General features: G+C 28.7%; 1 non-coding gene across 1 annotated transcript; it reads left to right on the plus strand.

Moving 5' to 3' along the window:
- Positions 1–454: 454 nt before the first annotated feature.
- On the plus strand, positions 455–560 carry LOC139851047 (small nucleolar RNA R71). Its single transcript, XR_011760410.1, has one exon. It is a non-coding gene; the product is annotated as a small nucleolar RNA R71 (small nucleolar RNA).
- Positions 561–15,935: the final 15,375 nt, after the last annotated feature.

The raw sequence follows: 15,935 nt of genomic DNA on the forward strand, positions 1-15,935 counted from the left end.
ATTATAAGGATTATAATTCCTGTTGAACTGAGCTCTACCCTGAAACTGATTGTTGTTTTGTTGACTAATAAAAGCAATTTCTTCTTTCTGATTCATGGTCAAACCCACATCACAATCTTTAGCCAAATGAAGCCCACCACAGAATTCACAACCAACCTTCATACCATAGATGTCTTTGTCCATCTTTTCTACGTGTCTAGCAAACTTGTCCAACTTAGCATTAATCGAAGCACAATCATTGTAAGCACTGACGCTTGCGACTGAAGAAGAAGAAGAACGAGACAAATCATTATCCTCATGCCATTTGTGAAAGTACTTAGCCTGTTTTTCAATTATATCATAAGCCTCATGTTCTGTTTTATCCATGAGACTACCACCCGTAGCTTGATCAATAGTAACACGAGTACTAGTGGTACACCCCTTATAAATAGTTTGTACATTGGCAAAGGTATCTAACCCATGTTGAGGACAAGATCGTAACAAACGGCTGAAGTGATTCCAAGCATCTTAAAGAGTCTCATTAGGCTTCTGATGAAACTGAGAAATCTCTTGTTGAAGTCGAGTGGCCTTAGAAGCAGGAAAGTACTTGCTTAAAAACCTTTCCATCAACGTGTTTCAATCATCAATCGTACCCTCATGTAAACTGTCCAACCAAAATCTAGCTTCCCCTTTCAATGACCATGGGAAAAGCTTTAAGTAGATAACGTGATCATGGACATTAATGAACTTGAACAAGCCACAAACTGCATAAAAATACGAAGATGCTCGTTAGCATCCTCTTGTGGTTCCCCTCCAAACTGATATTTCGACCCAATCAGACTGATAATGGAGCCTTTATCTCAAAATCATGCGTAACTTCCGGAACTCTGATAGCGTTACCCTGGCCAACTCGAGTGGCCTTCATCCTATCTGCCATACTCTGACCTTGTTGCGCCATTTGACGAGCTGCATGAACCTCTGGTATAATTGGAAAATTAGGTACAACTGGAGTATTAAGTACCACTGGTGTCTGAGGAACAACCAGTGTCTCTTGCATTTTAAACAGAACCGAATCAGTAAGACTTCCTAAATTAAATGCAGGTTCGCTTGTTGATGGATCCGAAATAACCGTATGAGAATCCAGCATGTCAAACTTATTTGAATCGTCTGACTCGCCTGAATTACGACTCCAAAGAACTCTTTCTGGTTCTGGATAAGGCAAATATAACTCTGCGTTTGATGAACGAGTATCTGGCAAAAACTACCTGTAAACTTCAAGAACACAACTAACAAACCGGTTAAACACACCAACTCAATCAAAATTAAACTAAGAACAAAAATTAATCTAAACACAATAAGACTCAACTAAGAACAATTAGATGACAATCTTAATTTTCGACACAACTGTTCCCGGCAGCGGCGCTAAAAACTTGATGTGTAAAATCGCGTCTATACTTTATAATGGAAAGTACTGGTTCAAAAGATTACTACACACTAACGGTCAGTGTACCCGATCTTGCAATAGTATAAAGTTGGTAAATCCGAGATCGTTCCAAGGACTGTTTACACGTGGAAATTAAGATTGCAACTAAAGAAAATAAACTAAGTTAATCTATGAAAATTGTAAGTACGAGATAATTGGTTTGTGGCTATTTAACGATTAGCCTAATCTGAGTAGATAAAAAAGTAAAAAAGCAATATTTTTGGTTTTTAAATTTATAAATTGAAAACAAGAAAACAATTAAGATACTTTTGATATCAAATAGAAAGGAAATGCTAGTCTAGACCTTTTACCCTCGGTAATGATTGTTTTTATACTTTAGCCCGATTAACAACTCAATGCATGCAAATTACTCAGTCGACCAGCCAAGAGTTCTCTTTAACAAGTACTCAAACTAGAATTACTAGATGTAGGGTTCCCTGGCACCTAAGACCTTTTCATTTGTGACCAATTAATTAACTATATCAAAGATTTGAATAACAATTGTCTTTGCATGCGCTCTACACAATTCACCCCTATGATGTCTATCCGTTTGAATCCAATTTACCACCTTGGTCCAGTTAGCAAACAATTAATTAAGATAAACCGATTGTAAATCAATACATTAAATTGATAAGAGTTCTCTTTATCAAACAAATATACTAATCAATTGAAATCATCAAGTTAAACAAACATAAGAATCGGTCTTTTATTCAAACTATTGAAATAAACATGCATGAGTTCATAAATCATAAATAATAACATCCAAAACCTTAGTTATTAATCTAGACAAGCATTAAAAGCTTAGCCAACAATCATGGCTAAAGCCAAAATCATAAATAAACAACTATGAGAATTCATTGTGTTGACAAAGAAATAAACCTAATGAAAATATCGATCTTGAATGATGAAAGAATTGATAACTGTTTCCGGAATGATTGAATTGTTTAGATAATGTTGGGTGAAATGTCCCGTTCATATTGATTATAAATGTTCCATATTAATTGATTTCGTCGCGAGGTTTTGACCTCTATATGAGACGTTTTTCAAAGACTGCATTCATTTTTAAAACAACCATAACCTTTATTTTATCTATAAAGGTTTAAAAAGCATTACGTAGATTATCAAATAATGAACTGTGACGGCCCGGAAATTTTCGACCAAATTTAAACTTAATTCTTATTTGATTTCGACACGACAAGCAAAGTCTGTAATGTTGAGTCTCGAAAACTTTGGAACAAGTTTACATGAATGCATTTGCCCTTTTGACCATTCTCGATGATTCACGAGCAATTGTTTGTAAATAAATATATAGATAGAAAAATAAATATAAGTATACATATATATTATTTTGAATTAATAAAATGCACTCCAATCAATTTGAATTAATGTTTGATTGGTGTTTAATCCCTTCAACTGAACCAATTATATATATATATATATATATATATATATATATATATATATATATATATATATATATATATATATATATATATATTGATTACATGTACATTGTAATATATAGAAATATATAAATATTAAATATTCAGTATGTAATAATTATATAATATATAGATAGGAGACTTGATAAGCATAAATTGTTATATCAATATTATTAGTGTTATCCTTATTATTAAAATCATTAAAATCGTTATTAAATATTATCATTAAAATAATTTCTAATATTACTATTTTTTAAATTTATTAGAATTATAATAAATATGGTTAATAGCATTATAATACAACTTATTAATTCATATCATTAATATTATTAGTAATTCTATTATTATTATTATTAATCTATCTATTTACAGCATGTAATTATTAATATATATCTAATAATTATAAAAATTAAATATATAAAGGTATAGAATCAGATTTAAGAACGCGACTCAATTATACATATCATTATCTATTATATTTTTTTTACCAAATGATTCTTCCTGTCTTCTCCCTTCTGTCTTATTCTTCTGCTCAAGGAAATCTTGGTCGACCATTATCACCACTACAAAACAACTGAGATTGATTTATGATTACCACATAAATTGTTCAATTTCACAACATATAGATATATCTTGCTGTGACTCAAAATAGGAACACAGAAATATTAAACACCCATTTATTACTCTGTTCACGAATCACTTTTATACCCTACTTCATTTCCAAATCAATCATCAAAATTTGAGAATACAGAAGTGCACATAAACTATCTGTAAGTTTCCAGTTTCTAATTCGTTCTAAATATGTTTAATTTCGAAAGTCATAGTTTATGAAATAAAAAGTCAAACGTCATTTTAAGATTAAATTGAAGTTCTTGTTGTTGTTTCTATTTAAATTGAGGTTTGACAAAGATTCTAGAAAGGTTTTAAAACATATTTTATTTTGGAATTTTAAGCTAAAACGTTTTCAAATTCGAGTTGTGATTTTTGTTCATATACATATTTTTTTTCACAGGTTCTTTATATTTTTTTTCTTCCTTTTATGATATGATTTATCAAAATAACTATTACAGGTCTATAGCATTTCGATTACATGTCATAATTAAAAACTTTTATTTACTGGAAACTTGTGTAAATTGATTTTGGGTCGATGGAATTGAATGGTAGAAGATGAATTAGAAACAGATGGAATAGATTTAAATAAAAGGGTTCTGTGAGTGTAATCATAAAAACATGAGCAGCCCAACGGTTTAGAATGTTGAGGGTATTCAATTGGTCACGAGTTCAATCCTGACATGTAACATTTTTTTAGAGAATAAAGAATAGGAAAGGAACAGCTCGAATTACGGGTATATATTTATTTCTGCGAGATATATTCAGGAATATAGAAACAGATCATTGGTTTGAGGTGTTGTGGTGTGAGCGAGTGGTCACGGGTTCGATCCCCGTCCGTGCCAAATCTTTTTAGAAAGGCTTAAAAATTGAGGTAGTTTCTTAAGTTCATTACTATTATTATTATTGTTATTATTATTAATATTATTATTATTATTGTTACCATGATTATTACTATTGATGTAAATATTATTATTGTTATTATAAGAATTGATAATAATAGGTATTACATCTATTATTATTATTATTATTATTATTATTATTATTATTATTATTATTATTATTATTATTATTATTATTATTATTATTATTATTATTATTATTATTACTACATGTATTAAATATGATATTACTATCAAATTTAAAACTATAATATTATCAGCAAGAATATGCTTATTATCATTATTATTAAGAAAGTGATATAAATTATTATCATCTTCATAAACATTGGTATTAATATCTTTTTGTAAATAATAGAAGTGGTAATATTGACGTAAGTAATATTATTGTCACAATTATTATTATTAGGTAAGTACAAAAATCAATATCATGACTATCATTAACAGTAAAACCAATATTGTTACAAGTATTAGTATAAATATCACTATTAATATTACTACGATTCTTATTACAATTACTATTATTAGTATTGTTATTATTAATATTATCGTTATAATCAGATACAATTTTTATTACTATTATTAATATTATTTTTACCAAATAAACATTATGTATATAAAAAAATTTATAAGTAACAATAAATATAAGTATGTATTAATGATATTAATGACTTTTACATAGATATATATATATATATATATATATATATATATATATATATATATATATATATATATATATATATATATATATATATATATATATATATATATATATAACAAATTAATATCTATTTTTTTATATAATACTAATAAAAAATATATATATATATTTATACAAAAGATAAATAAGATATAAAAATGAAATTTTTCAATTTCGATTATATGTATTAATATATATATATATATATATATATATAAATGATATAGGTTCGTGAATCCGAGGCTAACCCTGCATTGTTCAGTTATTAAATATCGTCATATGTATTTTACTACAAAATACATTAGGTGAGTTCATTTGCTCCCTTTTACTCTTTATATTTTTGGGACTGAGAATACATGCGCTGTTTTTACAACTGCTTTACTAAATAATTTTGAAATATATTTTGAACTGAGAATACATGAAATGCTTTTATAAATGTTTGACGAGATAGACACAAGCAAAACATTCCTCGAATGAATTATGTGGACATGATAATTGCCACCATTGAATTATGTGGACATGATAATTGCCACCAGTGAATTATGTGGACATGATAATTGCCACCATTGAATTATGTGGACATGATAATTGCCACCATTAAATTATGTTGACATGATAATTGCCACCAATTGATGTGAATGTTATGTATCGAGAGAATGATTTTTATACACAGGTTATGTGTATTATATTTTGTACACAGATATGTGTACGGTTACTAAGATTTATGAAAAAGGATTTCGTACACGAGAAAGGTGTACTATATTTAAAAGATATCGCATGTACATTACATGTGGGTATAGGTTTCGGGCCCATTTGTAGCATGCAGCATTTAAATCTTGTGGTCTATCAAAATGATGAATTTTTATTGTTTATGATACACTTATGAACTCACCAACCTTTTGGTTGACACTTTAAAGCATGTTTATTCTCAGGTATGAAAGAAATCTTCCGCTGTGCATTTGCTCATTTTAAAGATATTACTTGGAGTCATTCATGACATATTTCAAAAGGAGTTGCATTCAAGTCGTTGAGTTCATGAAGATTATTATTAAGTCAATTATAGTTGGATATATTATGAAATGGTATGCATGCCGTCAACGTTCGATGTAAATGAAAGTTTGTCTTTTAAAAACGAATGCAATGTTTGTAAAATGTATCATATAGAGGTCAAATACCTCGCGATGAAATCAACTGTTGTGATAGGACGGGTCTCTACAGTTGGTATCAGAGCTGGTTTAACGCCGTCCATGTGTGGCGGGTTAGTCGTAAAGGAGGTTCTCACAGTGTTACCTGTGACAAAGCATTGGCTCTTACTCCTTGCGATCCCTTACGAGGGTTGGCAGTAGCCGAGAGGCAGGCCCTAAAATCAGTATCTGAGGTACACTCAGTGGTCACCAGGCAGTTAGCTGGGAAGGCACTGGGTGGGACGGTGGTTGTCCCCAACTGTTCTATAGTTGGTATCAGACCGGTGGTCTTAGCGAACATGGTCATGCATTAGTGTGTCTAACTGATAGTTGTTTAGATGCATTAGTGGGTCTGGACTTCGACCGTGTCTGCATGTCAAAAGTTTTGCTTATCATTTCGTGTCGAAAATTACTTGCTTATCATCTTTAAAATCTAACACGTCTTACTGCCTCTATTGCATAGACAGTGTATAGATAAATTCATATCTTAGCGTATCTGTTATTGTTATCTTTGCCTGACAGCTTCCGTAGATTCCTCCGTAACTTATGAGATTTTAGTATTATATATGCATATGTAAATTATGTATTGCAGGGTACTAATCTACGTCCTATAATCTATTTCTTATCGAAAATCCTTTATCTGATCGTACGAGATGAATTCCTCAACCAGTTCGAGTCCCTCAGATTTCGATAGCTATTCCGATAGTTATTCCGACAGCTATTCCGACATGGATATTCACCTAAGCTCCGAAAAAGGTATCACCAGAATGAATCAATCAATCATCCATCCCCAATTCATCTGATGGGTTCGTAGATGACTTAACCGATAGAGACGCGAAGAAAGCGATCCTTTCCATCCACCACATTCCCCTCTTGGCGAAGAACCTAAAGCATTTACCGGCGAACCTATTCGAAACACCATTTCCACACTCATTTTCAGAGTATCTCGCCACGATTATATTCTATCTAAAATTCTAAACTTTATTCATCCACTAGTTCTGACCGACAATCATCCCTGAATAATGGATGAAGTTAATGAGTTTCGCGCCCGAGTTGTAGCCTTGGAAAATATGGTGCAAAATGTACCAGCTTCAGCAACATCACCGGCACCAACAATACCATCAGTAACAACACCAGTACCATCAACAATCCATGCCTCAACATCTCATTCTGTACTCCGAGTATGATTATCGTTCCACGAATCATTCTACATCATTTATCTTCGTTCGACATGGCGATTATATAATCTCTAATGTTTTAGAGATTATATATTCTTATTCTAACGGTAAATCAAATGAGTTTAATATCATATTGACTCATTAAATCCATGATTACATCTAAAGAAATATATATATATATTCATAAAGATTGTAATTTAAAAATTCTTTTGTACAGACAGTTAATGGTGAAAACATTTTAACGGGTAGGTAATACCCGAGGAACATTTATATTTCACATTAAAAAGTTACACTGTACATTCTTCGAATCTGATTCAACAGTCATTTACTATTCTATTTACAACCATCGATATACGTATCTGTTTACCGCAGAATAACCATTTTCATTCAATTTCATATTTGGATTTTGATTTATCAGAATCAAATAAGTGGCATAATGAAGAAAACATTGGACAAAATAAAATTTGTTAGAAACAAACGATTTAATTATGAGAAATTCTATTAAGAATCCACGCTAATAAAATCCTCGCTAACTGTTCCTAGCTAACTGTTAATTACATATTACCTTTTATTTATCGCAATTTAATTATCGCAATTTACATTCTCGCAATTTTATTTATCGTCATTTAATTTCTGTTATTTACTTTAAGCACTTTATTTATCGTCATTTAATTTCTGTTATTTATTTTAGGCACTTTAAATATCGGGACACGTATACAAAGTTTTGACATATCATATCATTGCATCTATATACATTATTTGGAATAACCATAGACACTCTATATGCAATAATGACCGAGTTCTCTATACAGGGTTGAGGTTGATTCTACAATAATATATATAGTTTGAGTTGTGATCGAGTCTGAGACATGTACACGGGTCACGATACGTATTAATTAATTCGAATATTATATATTTAACTATATATGAATTATTGAATTGCTAACTGTAGACTATCAACTGAGGACTAATGATATTAGACAATTAAAATGAATTAAAATATTGATTATAACATATGAAACTAAACAATTTTTTCAAGTTTGCCACTTGATTTCATCTTAAACCTCATTTGTATTTGACGATTACAATCTGCGTTCAAACCTTTTGTAATTCTCGAAAACACCTCAATCGAAATGATGAACCAATCGCACTTCATCTACGTAAGAAGAGATTGACGCATATAGTTATGCACCTGAAAACACTCGAAACCTGAGTAAACGTTTAACACCTATCTATAATAGCTCCTTTAGCATTGTTATTATTGAAAATAACTTTGCAACTCCTGTTCAAAATAGCCAATTTTGTCACAGCTCCAGCAAGTCAACTTCGACTTTTCATTCGGATTAGCCTTATCATAACCTTGATATATAAGTTTACTTTTCATCATCGTTACCGGAGAACCGTTTATGTTCCATCACATTAGCAGTAAACTTACCAGCAACTTCATTACTCATTGGATTACATCTCCCCGACAAATCACTATATTTATCCATTGAATTCTTATCATATACTCATTCGCATCTTGTAACGAGAATTGCCATACCAAATATCGGGAATCAACAATCAGTACTTTGAAAACTCACAGCATGTCTACATCAACAGTTATATGTATAACATTTATCTCTTAGAATTATGATCTTTCATTCTGAAATTTTGAAAGGCACCCAGCCTACGAATCAATACATTGAACTTTGGAAAAGCTGAATGAAGCAACAGAAACTGTAGACAACCGTAAACGACCTTAATCATCGGAAGTTTGATGATAAAGAATAGTATGTTGGAAAAGCTCAGAAAAGTTGGAACTGGAAAACGGATTGAGCAAATTATGAAGGAGTCTTTGAACAAATCACAAGCACTAAACTTGTACAATAAGAATCATGATGATTCTGTTTCTGATGAAATCTTCAGCTAATACCTTGCTTCTGACTCTGAATTCTTACGGACAAATTTTCTTCACCATCCTTCGATATTAGAAATATCATCGTATCATTCATTATAAATATCCTCCATATTTCAGAAGATATTTTCATAACTATTCGTATCTGAAATCATTAATCTCTTCGTGCTATCAGTGTTACATCATATAGAAATTGTTATTTTCTATATTCTGTAAACTTTTGAGCTTAAAATATGAATGTTATTGAAGTAATGTTGGGAACTGAAGCATGAATTAGTATAATATAATGATACTTGATCAACGTGATTATATTACAGTAAGTCATGCTGAGTTTCTAATGGAACGTGATGATTCACAGATCATAACGTCATCACGTGCCATGTTACATAACTCTTTCATTTTGCTTAACTTCTGAACATATCAAGAATATATATTCTTGATAGTTCTATTCTCAGTGAATCTGATAATTTGACAAATTAAATCGTGCTACTACCTTTCCTCTCTACCTTGTATATTATGATAATTCGAAACTCCATACCTATGAAGTCTGGATCATTACTTGTGAAAAGAAAACAAAAGCATGAAGTTCCAAAAGAGAAAAAGGGGTATAAATCGCAGCAAATAGGAGAGAGCATTAACTATGGATGACAATGATTATAGGAGACAGAAACAGAGACATTGAAATATAAGAGAAGATATAAAACCCAACAACAACGTAGAAATTACAAACTCTATATATCAATGTTTATCGCAACATAAAGACACGGGAGAATTAAAAACACTATAACCCCAAGTGCGAAGTAGAAGAAAGCAGATTCCTCTGATGGAAGTTGGAAAAGGAGAATGATGGTTACAAAAGTAAGGATAAGGACAAGGATCAGAACTGGATTAAGCATTTTCACAATCTTTTAGATGTATGAACTAAGAAAGAAAGTATAGGAATGGTGAGAATAATGGAACAGAAGAGCTAAATTTATAATGGAAATATCAGACAGAGTAATCGAGGCAGATCATCGTATTTAATTATAGAGATCTTAATTTCCTTACTTGCCGAAGAATTAAATCTTTTAGATTTCGAAGATTTTCTTTAAATCCCTTGAATTCCGGAATTCAATCGCGACTACGTCAAAAGTTATGGAAAATCTCCATTTCTTCATCTCAATCTTTTGTGATAGATTCACTCGTACGCTTCAAGTAATCGATGTATTTTATCAATATTAATCAATAATGACAAAAACTTCATTTATCAACTCATATTCGTCATGAAAACATTTTTATTGTTAGCCATGACCACCTCACTCAAATTTCGGGACGAAATTTTTTTAACGGGTAGGTACTGTGACGACCCGGAAATTTTCGACCAAATTTAAACTTAATTCTTATTTGATTTCGACAAGACAAGCAAAGTCTGTAATGTTGAGTCTCGAAAATTTTCTAACAAGTTTACATGAATGCATTTGCCCTTTTGACCATTCTCGATGATTCACGAGCAATTGTTTGTAAATAAATATATAGATAGAAAAATAAATATAAGTATACATATATATTATTTTGATTAATAAAATGCACTACCATCAATTTGAATTAATGTTTGATTGGTGTTTAATCCCTTCAACTGAACCAATTATATATATATATATATATATATATATATATATATATATATATATATATATATATATATATATATATATATATATATATATATATATATATATATATATATATATATTTATATTTATATATATACATAAGTATTGATTACATGTACATTGTAATATATAGAAATATATAAATATTAAATATTCAGTATGTAATAAATATATAATATATAGATAGGAGACTTGATAAGCATAAATTGTTATATCAATATTATTAGTGTTATCCTTATTATTAAAATCATTAAAATCGTTATTAAATATTATCATTAAAATAAATTCTAATATTACTATTTTTTAAATTTTTTTTTAAATTTATTAGAATTATAATAAATATGGTTAATAGCATTATAATACAACTTATTAATTCATATCATTAATATTATTAGTAATTCTATTATTATTATTAATAATCTATTTACAGCATGTAATTATTAATATATATCTAATAATTATAAAAATTAAATATATAAAGGTATAGAATCAGATTTAAGAACGCGAATCAATTATACATATCATTATCTATTATATTTTTTTTTACCAAATGATTCTTCCAGTCTTCTCCCTTCTGTCTTCTTCTTCTGCTCAAGGAAGTCTTGGTCGACCATTATCACCACTACAAAACAACTGAGATTGATTTATGATTACCACATAAATTGTTCAATTTCACAACATATAGATATATCTTGCTGTGACTCGAAATAGGAACACAGAAATATTAAACACCCATTTATTACTCTATTCACGAATCACTTTTACACCCTAATTCATTTCCAAATCAATCATCAAAATTTGAGAATACATAAGTGTTAGGAATCACGTACATAAACTATATGTAAGTTTCCAGTTTCTAATTCGTTCTAAATATGTTTAATTTCGAAAGTCATAGTTTATGAAATAAAAAGTCAAATGTCATTTTAAGATTAAATTGAAGTTCTTGTTGTTGTTTCTGTTTAAATTGAGGTTTGACAAAGATTCTAGAAAGGTTTTAAAACATATTTCATTTTGGAATTTTTAGCTAAAACGTTTTAAAATTCGAGTTGTGATTTTTGTTCATATACGTATTTTTTTTTCACAGGTTCTTTATATTTTTTTCTTCCTTTTATGATGTGATTTATCAAAATAACTATTACAGGTATATAGCGTTTCGATTACATGTCATAATTAAAAACTTTTATTTACTGGAAACTTGTGTAAATTGATTTTGGGTCGATGGAATTGAAAGGTAGAAGATGAATTAGAAACAGATGGAATAGATTTAAATAAAAGGGTTATGTGAGTGTAATCAGAAAAACATGAGCAGCCCAATGGTTTAGAATGTTGAGGGTATTCAAGTGGTCGCGAGTTCAATCCTGACATGTAACATTTTTTTAGAGAATAAAGAAGAGGAAAGGAACAGCTCGAATTACGGGTATATATTTATTTCTGCGAGATATAATCAGGAATATAGAAACATATCATTGGTTTGAGGTGTTGTGGTGTGAGCGAGTGGTCACGGGTTCAATCCCCGTCTGTACCAAATCTTTTTAGAAAGGCTTAAAAATTGAGGTAGTTTCTTAAGTTCATTACTATTATTATTATTGTTATTATTATTAATATTATTATTATTATTGTTACCATGATTATTACTATTGATGTAAATATTATTATTGTTATTATAAGAATTGATAATAATAGGTATTACATCTATTATTATTATTATTATTACATGTATTAAATATGATATTACTATCAAATTTAAAACTATAATATTATCAGCAAGAATATGCTTATTATCATTATTATTAAGAAAGTGATATAAATTATTATCATCTTCGTAAACATTGGTATTAATATCTTTTTGTAAATAATAGAAGTGGTAATATTGACGTAAGTAATATTATTGTCACGATTATTATTTTTAGGTAAGTACAAAAATCTATATCATGACTATCATTAACAGTAAAACCAATATTGTTACAAGTATTAGTATAAATATCACTATTAATATTACTACGATTCTTATTACAATTATTATTATTAGTATTTTTATTACTAATATTATCGTTATAATCAGATACAATTTTTATTACTGTTATTAATATTATTTTTACCAAATAAACATTATGTATATAAAAACATTTATAAGTAACAATAAATATAAGTATGTATTAATGATATTAATGACTTTTACATATATATATATATATATATATATATATATATATATATATATATATATATATATATATAAAAATAGATATTAATTTTATATATATATATATATATATATTTTATTAGTATTATATAAAAAATAGATATTAATTTTATATATATATATATATATATATATATATATATATATATATATATATATATATATATATATATATATATATATATATATATATATATATATTATACAAAAGATAAATAAGATATAAAAATGAAATTTTTCAATTTCGATTATATGTATTAATATATATATATATATATATATATATATATATATATAAATGATATAGGTTCGTGAATCCGAGGCCAACCCTGCATTGTTCAGTTGTTAAATATCGTCATATGTATTTTACTACAAAATACATTAGGTGAGTTCATTTGCTCCCTTTTACTCTTTATATTTTTGGGACTGAGGGTAAATGCGCTGTTTTTACAACTGCTTTACTAAATGCTTTTGAAATATATTTTGAACTGAGAATACATGAAATGCTTTTATAAATGTTTGACGAGATAGACACAAGCAAAACATTCCTCGAATGAATTATGTGGACATGATAATTGCCACCATTGAATTATGTGGACATGATAATTGCCACCATTGAATTATGTGAACATGATAATTGCCACCATTGAATTATGTGGACATGATAATTGCCACCAATTGATGTGAATGTTATGTATCGAGAGAATGATTTTTATACACAGGTTATGTGTATTATATTTTGTACACGAGATATGTGTACGGTTACTAAGATTTATGAAAAAGTATTTCGTACACGAGAAAGGTGTACTGTATTTAAAAGATATCGCATGTACATTACAGGTGGGTATAGGTTTCGGGCCCATTTGTAGCATGCAGCATTTAAATCTTGTGGTCTATCAAAATGATGAATTTTTATTGTTTATGATACACTTATGAACTCACCAACCTTTTAGTTGACACTTTAATGCATGTTTATTCTCAGGTATGAAAGAAATCTTCCGCTGTGCATTTGCTCATTTTAAAGATATTACTTGGAGTTATTCATGACATATTTCAAAAGGAGTTGCATTTTAAAGATTATTATTAAGTCAATTATAGTTGGATATATTATGAAATGGTATGCATGCCGTCAACGTTCGATGTAAATGAGTGACCAGAACTTTTCCATGTTTATATATATTAATTGAGATTGATATTTACATAACTAAATGTTTCCAACATGTTAAGCAATCAAACTTGTTAAGACTTGAATAAATGAAATAAGTTTCATATAGACAATTGATCACCCAAGTTGACCGGCGATTCACGAACTTTACAAAATTGTAAAAACTACATGTTGTGGTATATATAGACATATATATATGGTTGACATAAGATTATTATGAGTAAGTATCTCACTAAATATATTAACAATGTGTGATATACATAAGGAATGAGATTACTAAGTTAAGAAACTCGAAATGATATATATAACGATTATCGTTATGATAACGTCTTACTAATTACATATGAATCATATTAAGATATTGTTACACTATGTTTAATCATGATAAATGATAAGTAAACATGTCATTATGTATATTAACAATGAACTACATATGTAAAAACATGACTACTAACTTAAGGATTTCGAAACGAGACATATATGTAACGATTATCGTTGTAACGACATTTAAATGTATATATATCATATTAAGATATATTAATATATTATAATATCATGATAATATAATAATTCAACATCTCATTAGATATAATAAATATTGTTTTAACAACATTTAACAAGATCGTTAACTTAAAGGTTTCAAATCAACATTTACATGTAATGACTAACGATGACTTAACGACTTAGTTAAAATGTATATACATGTAGTGTTTTAATATGTATTCATACACTTTTGAAAAACTTCAAGACACTTATTAAAATACTTCTACTTAACAAAAATGCTTACAATTACATCCTCGTTCAGTTTCATCAACAATTCTACTCGTATGCACCCGTATTCGTACTCGTACAATACACAGCTTTTAGATGTATGTACTATTGGTATATACACTTTAATGATCAGCTTTTAACAGCCCATTTGAGTCACCTAACACATGTAGAAACCATCATTTGGCAACTAGCATGAAATATCTCATAAAATTATAAAAATATGAGTAATCATTCATGACTTATTTACATGAAAACAAAATTACACATCCTTTATATCTAATCCATATACCAACGACCAAAAACACCTACAAACACTTTAATTCTTCAATTTTCTTCATCTAAGTGATCTCTCTCAAGTTCTATCTTCAAGTTCTAAGTGTTCTTCATAAATTCTATAAGTTCTAGTTTCATAAAATCAAGAATACTTCCAAGTTTGCTAGCTTACTTCCAATCTTGTAAAGTGATCATCCAACTTCAAGAAATCTTTCTCATTTACAGTAAGATATCTTTCTAATACAAGGTAATACTCATATTCAAACTTTGATTCAATTTCTATAACTATAACAATCTTATTTCGAGTAGAAATCTTACTTGAACTTGTTTTCGTGTCATGATTCTGCTTCAAGAACTTTCAAGCCATCCAAGGATCCTTTGAAGCTAGATCTATTTTTCTCATTTTCAGTAGGTTTATCCATAAAATCTGAGGTAGTAATGATATTCATAACATCATTCGATTCATATATATAAAACTACCTTATTCGAAGGTTTAA

Source organism: Rutidosis leptorrhynchoides, chromosome 5 (genome assembly GCF_046630445.1).
Source record: "Rutidosis leptorrhynchoides isolate AG116_Rl617_1_P2 chromosome 5, CSIRO_AGI_Rlap_v1, whole genome shotgun sequence".
Taxonomy (NCBI): domain Eukaryota; kingdom Viridiplantae; phylum Streptophyta; class Magnoliopsida; order Asterales; family Asteraceae; genus Rutidosis; species Rutidosis leptorrhynchoides.